A 12,133-nucleotide genomic window follows, 5' to 3' on the forward strand; every position below is an offset into this window, starting at 1 on the left:
GCAGTTTAACATCCACACCTTAGAATATTAAGTGGAGCCCAGAAAAATCACTTGTTCTTAAAAAATGTGATTAAGGGGGAGAAAAAGTAAAGACCAAATATCCCATACAAGACCTGTTTCTTTTGGGAAAAAAAAAAAAAAAAAAGCTTCATCTGAAAGCTAAGGATAAAAGATACAGCTTTGATGTAAAGACTCATCTCTCTTTCTTCTTCTTCTTTTTTTTTTTTTAAGAAACCACTTCTGCCTCCAAGTTGCAATGGGAGGATTTGTCAATCTGACTGAATCTCTTTCGTTTTCATAACAGCTGTGTGCAGATAATTCATGACTCCTATATTTCCTGAGCTCTGGATAATTTCACACACATTTCTAGTTTGGGGCTCCACATTTTCAGAAGAATATGGAGACCTTGGAGGAAGTCCAGGGTAGACCAAGGGAAATGATTAATGGATTGGAAGTTGGAGTTTATGAAGAAAGGTTGTGAGATCTGATCTCTTGCTATGGGAAAAGTCTGAGTGGTGACTTAATAACACAAGGAGGTTTAGTAGGCAGCTGTTCTCCATCTTCACTAAGGTTGGATGAAATGAAATGATATAAATTGCAACAAGAACAAAAATGTGTTACAAGTCAGAACTTCCAAGTACTAGCATTGCTGGATTCTGAAAAGATCCTCAAAAAAAGATGTATAGTCTACTTTCTTGGTCTGCAATGAGAGGCCTATGAGTAATGAAGATGACATAGTATCCTACAATCCCTTCCAGGGCTATCTTTTTATAAATCTACCTAATCATATGTAGAAAAATTATTTACCTAACTACGTCTCATTTCCTCCTCATTTACCCTCCCACCCCCCGCTCCTTATTCTTTGTCCACCTCTGTAAAGCCCTGCTAACCCAGACTATCGGGGCACCGATCTTGGTATCCCTCCAGCTTTACCAACCTGTTGCTTGTATATCACTATCATCCCCTGGCCACTAGGGGCATACTGATCCTCATCTTTCCATACATCAAACTTAACCCATGACCATAAGTCAATTCCCACTCATGGTGACCCTGTAGAACAGAGCAGAACTGCTCCAAAGAGTTTCCAAGGCTGTAAATCTTTATAGAAGCAGACTACCTCATCTTTCTCCTGTGGAGCACCTGGTGGGTTCAAACCTCTGTTTGGTTAGCAGCTGAATACCTTAACCACTGTGCAATTAGAGCATCTGTATATCAAACCTATAGCAAGGGAAAACAAAAACAAAACATAATTTCCTACCCTTAAAAAATTCACAAGTGACCCAAGGATGACAAGACAACTTTTATTTCCTGGAATATGAGCACCTAAAGAGCTGAAGTGTGTTTTTCATTCATCTGCCTGGATCATGAGCCATAGAACGATATCTGATACTTACTAGGTACTCAACAAGTTTTCATCAATTGAATGAATGTAACTGTGAAGTGAAGGTAAAATAAAATGGTAGTTGAGAAAGAAAGTCAAGAGTTTCATACATTTATTTCCAAATGGTCCTGTATGCTAGACAAATCTAAAGCTTAACTCTTGCTGCTATATATGGGCTATTGAGGGTTTTATCTCTATCAGTCTTTATCAACTTATCTCAAGGACTAGGATGACAGAGCCAGTGGCATATCCTGCCCATTGTTGTTGTTGGCTGTCAAGTCAGACCCGACTCATAGTGACCCTTCTTTGGGTTTCGAGGCAGTATCACTACGGAAGTAGATTGCCCCATCTTCCTTCCGTGGAGTGGCTGGTGGGTTTAAACCACCAGCCTTCTGGTTAGCAGTCAAGTGCCTTAGGCACTATGCTACCATATATCCTGCCCAGAGTCCATCAAAAAGACCATTAAAGGAAGGGCACTATGTTGATGCATGAATCTGAATCATGAAAACCAGATTGAATTCTGAATTCTTAATGCATTTTTAAAATATGACTTTGGCAAGTTCAGTAATCATTGTTTTCTAAATCAATTATCTTTGTGCATGCTTTTTTATCTTTCTCTATTTTTTTCCATTTAGAATATAAAATTTCACAGTAGTAAACCTCTCATTCTAATCATCACACAGTCTAAATTATTGGGTTTTAAAAGGAGGATAAACTGCTCCTATATTTGATTCAATGCCCTAGAATCCTTTGGTATAAATGTATTAGTTCTTCGGATGGCTCTTGGCCCAACAGAACCAACAAATAAACAAACACCTCAGTGAGCTATCATTGTCAGTTCTAAATTTTGTTCTAAGTCCACAGTCTCATATCCCTTTTGACCATGCTTACAGAGATATGATGATGAGTAAACCAATTTATTTTTTACTATTTATTTTAAAATGTTCTCAGGGAAAACCTGGTAACAAATTGATGATTCTCATATGTTTGGGTGTTAGTCTCAGTTATTTCAAAATAGTTTCTGTGTTGTTTTTCTTGATTCAACTAAATATTCCCAGATGTGATCAGTTTTGACCCTCTTGTTCTACCCTAGTAATCTTGGCCCTTCAAAAGTTTTCTTACTGTGGTTTGTTTCTTTTGTCTGCCTTTAATGACTATATCTATATACGTAATTCCTGTAACAGTTGTTGACCAAGGTGGACACATTTAAGTATGGTATAGGGCTATGCTTATGGTTCATTAAAAGCTTACAGAAATAGAATACACTTTAAAAAAAAAAAAAAAGTACTGTCTACTGCAGAAGGCAATTAATTCTCCCTTAAGAATTTTCTCAGGAAAGGTCTTATTTAATAATTTGAAAGATTGTAAGTGACACAGTTCTACTCTGGGTGGGGCTTTGAAATCATTCAGCAGGAATTTGAAAACTGCCCTTTGCCACTCTGTTCAGTAGAGAAGTTCTATTTACTTATCATTTCCCTATGCTAATTATTTCCAATATCAGTAATTTTTTTTAGGTCAATTCATTTGATTAAACAACTATACACACGCACACACACACACACACACACACTGTTTTTTTCTGCAAAGGAGACTGAAGGCAAGAGTAACTAGGAAACTTAAACAAACAAAATGCTTTCAGTGGTAGTAGTACTATCTCCAGGCAATTAAAATTATTAGTAGAAAAGAATATGTCAGTGTCACATCTGAGCTTACTGCCTCTGTTCTCACTTGGGTAATGAGGATTAGTTTATATTTCCTGACAAGAATAGATGGGCATTCACATTTCTTCCTGATTATTGTGTCCCTGGAACATTTAGGATAGTTTTAGGCCATTAACTTCCCCCTCAAAAAAAAAAAAAAAAAAAAGAAATGGGCAGCATTTTATTTTCAAGCAGTGGAACTTTCCTTCTTTTGATAGTAGAGAATATGTTCAGATCATAAAATTCTACCAAAACATGGAATCTTTGCCCCAAGTGTATCAATCATAGCAGAGATAAATACTTAAGAATCAGAAATGCACGCTCTATCTTCCCAGCATCACCCTTGATGACAGCAGGAAAATAATTTGGTCAAACACTTTATCGTAAACCTTTAAAACTATCTCCATATGCTACCTAAATTAAACAACAACAACAAAAATATTCAGAATTCCATGCAAAGCACTTGTACACTTTTAACTCATCTTGGCATCACTGCTTTTTAATGTAAAATGTACTTGAAGAGAAATGGCAAATATTTTAAGTCTAGTCTCTTACTGCTTTGCTAATGCTATATTCAAACATCAGAAAGTTCAGAAATATATGGATGTATTGATAGCTCTGATTCATCAGAAAGTTTCTCTGAATTGGCATTTGATCTTCTTTTATTTTTAAATATTCCTACCATTTCTGACTTCTCTGTCTTTTCCTCAGTAAAGCTGCACCACACACTGGAAAAGGAAGATACAAACATTTGTTTGTATAATTTCAAAGGAGAGTAGAAATAACATGGGTGGCCATGGATCAAATGAGAACACTTTTCCTTTAGTAGAAATGCTGACCTGGCAATGTGAATTTAGAAGGTAGAAGAGTTGGCATAGACTACAATCAACATCACAAAACAAGTGTGTATGAACTGTTGAACAGAAAACCAATTTGCTCTGTAAACTTTCATCCAAATCATACTAAGAAGTTAAAAAAAAAAAAGTTTCACACTTCCTCTGAGCAGCCTTGTGAATGCTAGCTGAGATTCTTGATATCCCTTTGTTAGGTATATTTCAGTAAAGTAGGACTGAGTTTAAAACATGGCAAGTAACTCACTACCAAGCAAATTAAAAGTTGCAAGATAAGCATCAGTGTTAACCTAAGTTTATTATTATTATTATTATTTTAAAGATTGGGATCAGAACTTCTCCAGTCCTATCTAAAATTGTGCACGTTTGTTTTGTTTTGCTTTGTTTTATAAAACTTACCTGCTAAATTATATTGAGAGATTAAAAGAAATTGTGTCTGCATTATCCTACACTTCCAGGAACCAATGCAAGGAACCAATTCCTTGAGGTAGCCAAGCCCAGTTTCCTGCTCCCTATCCTCTACTGCTTTCTGGTTAGCCTGCATCTTTCATATACATTAAACATTCTGTAATAAACCCCATCATCTGTGCTGTAGTGTAGTTTGTATTGGTCATGTGCTCTGTCAAGTTGACAGAGGTACAAAGCTAAATGTGTGACACTCGAAGAATGTGCATATATTTGAATAATTTGACAATTCAGTCCAACAATTTGCAAAGCTATTCTGAACGATCACACATCCCATAACACTTCCAAGGAACAGATAGCTTCATTTATTTCAGGTGACGGCAGGGTTATTCTGAGTGAGAATTGAAGTTTTGGCTCTGGCACTTAACTGTGATCTTGGGCAATCACATCATGGCAGTGAGCCTCAGGTTCTTTATGTGTAAAATGAGACTAATAATTTCGGTCACTAGTCTTTAGATGCTCTAAAAAGTAACTGAACTCATTTTGTTAACTGTAAACCCTTAAGTAAATCGAACCAAGTATATAAGAACATTGTATATTCACTTCAACAGCACATTCTTGTTAACCACAGAGGGTCCAGGAAAGGAAACTGTTTATAAATCTTGCCCTTTTCTGAAATGAATGTTGGAGTGTTTAGGGAAATTCTTAAAGCAATGAGCCTTAGCAATTATTAGGTCACACCCCTTTGAGATTACAGAAAAATGTACATACACATAAAACCACCCACACAATTTTTGGGGGATGGGAGAATTGCTCTGACATTCATCCCTCAAAGTGTGACTTCAGATTGTCTGCATCCGAATTGCTTGGGGTGCTTGTTAAAATGCTCATTCCTGGATTTTACTCCACCCCTATTAAATCACAGTTTCCGGGAGGGAGAATCTGAATTTTAACAAGTTCCCAAGTGATTTTTACTCTCCTAGGTGGTGCAGGGACCCCAACTTAAGAGCCCTTGTTTAAAAGCATCGTTCTCATTCTAAATTTTAACACCTGCCTTATTGCATACTAATTGGTTAAACTAATGGGAGGAAAATAAAGCTTCAAAGTAGGAATCTAATTCAGAATGTTGACAGTGTTGTTAAATAGTTCATGGAAATGGTCCTCTGGACCCTGGCCATTTAAGTTCCCTCTTGGGGTCTTAGCTAAAAAGCTAAGTAAGAACCCTAAAGACCGCTTACTTCTTGCTGCCCTTAAGTGGAGGGGTGGAGGAGCTGGTGAACCGAAGCAACCCTATTCCCCACTCTGGTTAAAGCAGAAGTCTTTTTATTTATCTTTGCTGCCCAGGTTCATTATTAAAAGGGTTGGCTTATGTTTGTATGTTTGCTAGGGCTGGAAGTGAAAACATCTGCAGAAGCATGCAATGGCCTGGAACGGAACTCTTCTAATAAAAGATGTATCATTTTAAGTGCGCTGAATTTTGATTCTGGTAATTCGTGCACTAGAGTGTCTATTTCGAGGCAGCGGAGGTATCATATGACAGTGCACGTCAAGACACCGTGGAGCCCTCTCGTGGACTCCCACCCACTTTCCCATTCACAGCGGAGAGGGCTGCTCGCGCTGCCTCTCCCCCTCGGCGAGCTAGTATGAAATCTCCCTGCCTCTGCCGAGATCAAATGGAGCTCCTCGCTCAGGGGGTGCGAGTATTACCTCCACCATGCAATTTCCACTATCAATAATTTAACTTCTTTGCTGCGGAACAGAAGGAGTACGCGCCGGGCACCAAAGACTCCTCGCTCCCTTCTTTTTAAGCGAAGGGAGCGTGAAGAAATAATAGAGTCTGGGAGTTTTCGGGCCAAAGTCTCCCCCTGAGCATCTGTCTTGATGTTTACTTTGACAAGTAGTGACTGAAAAGGTGGGTTTTCTTTCTTTCTGCTTTCCTCTGTTTGGTCGGCTGGAAGCGTGTGGCTTTAGTGAGGTCTCTCATTGCCTCAGCTTCCTGGCTGCAGCAACTAACTTAGTGTAACGTTATCTGGTGGCGTTCATTAATAAAAAATGCCGTTATTATCTTGATTGAATTCGTATTAGGCAAATTCTAGAGAGGTCAGTGCGCGAACTCTGTTTAAGTCGAAGTGTTTAAGGCAGCGGAGTAAACCCACAGCCCCAATGCTAAGTGCAATTTCATTGTGTGCTCGCGTTTGCAAGGCTCTGTCGTGTGGGAAGGTGCGGGAAGGTGTGTCTGTGGCTGGGGAAACGCAAACCCACTCCCACAGAACTTGGGTGCCGGATGGGGGGAGGGGTCGCCAGAGAAAGGAGCAAGTCCTCGGGCGTCTGATTTGCACAAGTCCCCTCTGGGTTTCCACGGAGAGCACTGGACGCACGGTTGCCCGGGCCAGGGATTCCCCTGCCTCCAAGAGCGGTGGGCGCGGCGCTGGCGAACCGCAGAGGCGCCCCGGGTGGGCGAAGAATTCGCGTAGCGCCACGTCGCGGCCCCCTGTGGGGCCGGAGCTAGGTAGGGCAGTGTGCGGCACGCTGGCCGGGAAAGCGCCAAGGGCTGAGCTCCAGCGAGGAAAAGGCGCGGCGTTCCCTTTAAGCGGCCGCCCCGCACGGGTATCGGTAGCGCGGGCAAGCCGGGTGGGGAGGGGGGGCGGTGCCGTTTGACCAATCGAAGCTTAACCGAAGAGCTAAATAATGTCTGACCGGAGCGCCAGGCTCAGGCAGGAGCTCCGGTTCCCGCTGCCGCCGCGCCCGGGCGCAGCCGCGCGCTCCCAGTCCCGCACCCTGTCGCTCCGCGGGACCCCGGGCGGGGCCGTGGAGCCGGCTTGGTGCGCCCCTCACCACCCTTTGGTGAAGCTCTGAGGAGCCACTTGGATTGCAGCTGCCAGCGCTGCTGTGGGACTGGCGTGGAGCGGAACCAGGACGGGAACTGGGGCTGGGTTCAGGGGCCGCGGCGGGACAACGATGTGACGCCGCCGCCGGGGACCCGTGAGCTTTGTGTGGACCCCGAGGTAGGCGGGTGCCGGGCGCGGGGCTTGGCGCGGGATTCACACGTCCGCGGGGGAAAGTTAGCTGGTGGGCCCCGAAGTTGTGGGAAGAGGCCAGAACTCCTTCTTTCTCCCCTTCCGGGAGAAGAGCTTTTGGAGTTACTCCTAGGAACCCTTCTCCCTTCCCAAGATCCACAGGAGCAGTCGGGACTCCGAGGGAGACAGACCTCGGGGAGTCCTCAAAGGGGGCGAGAAGGCCCTAGAGGAGACCCGGGGCTGCGACAAGGGACCCCGGCGACCCCTCCCCAGCCTCCTCCGAACTGGAGGAGTCATGAGCGAGATTTGGGGCGCCGGCTTTCGGGGACTCCCGCGGAGGAGTGTGGCGAGGCTGGGATAGGAATCTTCCTCACGGGCTGGGCGGCCCCCTAGCAGATTTCGGGGAGCCTGTGCGTCCTCAGTCCCCATCCTTAACCCCGGGGCTCCATCCCAGCTGCACACGGTCACCTGCTCCCTAGGAGCTGAGACGTAAGCGGACTAACAAGTCCAAGGCCAAAGTAGTTTGGCGAACCTGGGACACTCCTGCCTCTCGCACCCGAAGGGGATGTGGGACTCCGAGGCTAGCATCAACTCACAACCTGCCCCTTGGGGCACCTTCTAAGGACGTAAAAGTTTTGACTTTCCGGGGTGGGTAGGAAGTAAGAGGCGACTAGGGGACTTGACTGGGTTAGGTTATTTGGGAATGCAGAGCGGTGAAAAGAGATGGGTGAGGGAACTCCTCTAGGAAAGAAATAACCGAGAGAGGGTCAGCGAGAAAGGGGAAGATCCTGTAGGAGATGAATTGATACGGGCTGCAACAATGGGCTCAAATGGAGCAAGATGTGAGGATGGCGCAGGACCCGGCAGTGTTTCTTCTGTTGTACATAGGGTCGCCAAGAGTCGAAACACATTCCAAGCCTAACAACAACTGGGCTTTGTGCCTGACGGGGAACGGCTATGGGAGAGTTGCAGACTAGAGGCACCCCCAAGATGAGAAAGCCTCGGACTGCGAGGGTGAACTGGAGTCTGTGGAAGGATGTAGTGTTTGTGTATTGGGGGTGGAGTGGAGTGGAGGGACGAGGATGGAAGGGCTCCGGGAAGAGGAGGAGGAGGGGCCGGGGAGAGCCACACTAGGGAAGGGGGAGGGTGCCCTCTGCTGGCCAAGCGGCTGCGCGCAGCTCTGGGGGTGGGGGAGTAGTAAGGAAAGGTTTTGCAGGATCCCTCTGGGAGCTGGAAGGAGGGACTTGTTGAATGACGCTTTTAACTCCTGCTCTCTGGGACTTGCGACTCGGGTAGATACTGCCTCCGGTTGCCTCTTGGCGCCAATGCAAAAACTTTTCCTCTTACTGGGAGAGCTTTGACTGGACACTGCTGGTGGTGCGTTAGATGCCTTCTGGATCTTATTTTAGGGTCTTCTAGGAACTCCGGTTTGGGTAGTGCCCAAGGCATTTGACCGTTAACCAGCAGGTTGGAGGTACAAACCCACCAGCCACTCTGCGGAAGACTGGGCAATCTACGATAACGATTTACAGCCTCGGAAACCCAAAGGGGGTCGCTATGAGTCAGAATCCACTCCACGGCAGTGAGGTTTTTTTTTTTTTTTTTTTGGTTTCGATATCTTACACTCCTTAATAGCAGCAGCAATCAATGAACATTTTCTGGCAAGAGTGCAGGAATCTTCTTGGCCAGAAGAAAAGTAAAGCATATTTCTGGGCGTTTATTAATCCTCCTACTACAGTTATCTTTGAAAGCAAAGCAATCTATAATTGGGAACTTTGATATTTAATTATATGTGCTATTAAAGGAGACCCTCAAACTCTCAACTTCTTGGCAAACATTCCCCTTTATTTTATCCCAAATATATTTTATATGAGCTTGTTAAAAGGTCAAACGCCATTTTGTTCTTTCATTTTGATTTTTTGTTGTTATCTTACATTTTTACGTAATGAGGAATAATTACAGATTTAATTAGGCGAAACATGGGAGCCATCAGGGTTTACCTCATGCAGCATTATCAGTTCCATGTTGGAGGTTTCTGAGATTATGACACAGAGCGCTTCACGCTACACATAATAGATCACGTGTATTGTGGGAAATTACACTAGAAAGTTTTGGCACCGAGAAAGGCAACCCTTAAAACACTAACTCTTGTTTCCTGGTTTTGCAAATGCCTTGCTTGAGAGCAAAGAGACTCCCCCCCACCCCCTCTTGTAAGTTTACCTCTGCAGAGGTGAGAAAAAGGAAAGGGACACTTGATGAAATGTAACCATAACATTTACTGGAATTTGAAACACGTTGGTTACCATTACTGGAATTCCAGAGCCATAAAATAGTCCTTTTTTTCGACTTCATTTTGTAAAATGTGATAAATGTCGGTAAATATAGGCTAGTGCGAGGTATTATGACCCCAGAAGCATTATGTATGTAGAGCTATTTTAAGTTATTGCAGAACATTTTCTATTTATAAATGATATAAGCAGAAAGAAATGATTTCCAGATAAACAAGACTTGCCTACATGTTGTGAAGCAATAGAACATTGCAGACACACTTAGACATCACTTTTTTTTTTTTAAAGCAAAGCTACAGTAATTTCTCACATACCCCTGGAGACTTTCATAGCCTATTCAAAGCTGTTACTGGAAATCTTGTTACTGGAAATCTTAAGGTAATATTCAAGGCCGTTTTACACACGTTAAGATGTGAAGTAGGTCCAGATTTGAATATCCAGGAAATAAAGCATTTAAGAAATCTCTTTTAGAATGCCCCTTTCAATGTTGATACCTTTTATTTGCCAACAAATGCAATCAAAGATAATTCTTGCCTTGAATGCAGTGATCACCACAAATGATTCATTTTTGCCCTGGGAGCTAATTGTCTAAATCTCATAAATGGCTAAGGTGGGGGTGGGGTGGGGGAAGTTTTGGAGTATTGTTGGTTCCTTCTGACTAGGAAAGGAGCTCTGGTGACCTAGTTCCTAAGGCTTTGACTGCTAACCAGAAGGCTGGAGGTTCCAACCCACCAGCTACTCTGAGGAAGGAAGACTGGGCAATCAATCCACTGGGCAATAAATGTAAGGTTTACCGTCTTAGAAACCCGAAGGGGGTCGCTAGGAGTCGGAATTATCTCGATGGCAGTGAGTTTGTTTGTTTGTTTTCTTTTTGACTAGCAGGGAGGGGATCCTGTGAATAAGGCAAATTTCTAACATCCTGGCTCAAAGTCGGTGGCTTTTCTGTTTAATAGCGGCATCATTATAATGTAAGCTACTCCGCAGTTTTGGAATTGTTTAGAGCCCCAGCTTTTCAGCAGTCAAAATGAGAGTGACTGATAGTCGTCTTGCTAACGTAAATAGCTTTACTTTGTATTTGTAGCTCAGTACACATGGCAAGCTGAACACTCCCACCTAATACTATAGAAAAGAGGCTGTTTACATTTTTTATGTTCATCTTCAAAGCTTTCTTTCACTATCCCCCCCCACACACACACACACATACACATACCCCCGTATTCAGGTAGTGAACTTGTGTAATGGACCCAGCTAGCAGATTTGAGTCTCAGTCTTAGACTTAATCTCCTACGAAGCAAAATGGAAAGGTGTCACACAAGTATTTCATTAACATTTTAAGGTTTAGGAATTCACTACAACAGAGTAGAGAGAAAAACAATTTTAGATTTCCTGAATGAAAACATGGAGCAGAAGAGTGTATGACAGCTAAACTCTGAATCTCTTTTAAAGTGAAAGGCACAAGAATATGAGGTTTCTTTCTGGAGTGATGAAAATGTTCTAAAATTGTGATAGTTGCACACATCTGTGAATGTATTGAAAACCATTAAATTGTATGCTTTAAATGGATGAATTGTATGGTACGTGAACTATATCTCAATAAAACTGTTAAAGAGAGGAAGAGAGAAATAAATGAAAGAAGAAAGGCACTCCCACTTCAGATGTCCATAATATCAACATTATTTTAATGATTAAAACACGATTTTCAAACTGTATCCCACTGAGGGGAAGATTTTAGTTTGCAGGAGGGGGCTAGCCTAGCCCAGTACAAGTGAATATATCCCTTTAATAGGGTAATTCTAACTTGTCTTGACTTGTTTTCAAACAATTGTTATGGAGCACTCAGTTTCCACTAATTGCAAAATTGCTGCTTAATTGAAGGACTCTCAGCCATCCAGCACAGCCATTCAGCCCCTGGCAGGCTCTGTGATCTCAAGCTGTGAATTGCATTTTAAAAAGGAATCCAGGAGAGAATTGAGCAGAATTGTAGGTTTAAAATGCTGGCTGTTCAGTGGAGGAAGAAATAATTTGAACAAGAATCACATTAAGTTGAGTTGTGATAAATTTTCTTTATTAGGATGAATAACATGCACAGATGTGCTTCAAGTGATTGAATAAACTTATTGGTTACACTCTGCATCCATTTACTCTCTTCAGTTTGGAGTAACGTTAAACAATAAATGATGTTGGCAAATTAAATCCATATGTCATTTGCATGTGGAGTTTAACCCTAGGAAAGAGAGGGAGGCTTTAGTATTTTTAAGCTTAGGCACATGTGTCCTGAAAGTCTCTTAAACTTCCACTTATGGTATAGAATTATTTTATCCCCAATAATTTTATACTTAAATGCATCACTGACTTTCTAGAATACTGACACTTGTGCCTTAGAAAAGTCGTGGACCCAATTATTGACTATATGGAATCATTATTGATGACAGATGCAATAATAACAGAGCTAGTGAATATATTGACTGTGGAAATCTTTTGGGGAAGAGAG

This window comes from Orycteropus afer, unplaced genomic scaffold (genome assembly GCF_000298275.1).
Source record: "Orycteropus afer afer isolate SDZICR_OR568_19922 unplaced genomic scaffold, OryAfe1.0 scaffold00321, whole genome shotgun sequence".
Taxonomy (NCBI): domain Eukaryota; kingdom Metazoa; phylum Chordata; class Mammalia; order Tubulidentata; family Orycteropodidae; genus Orycteropus; species Orycteropus afer.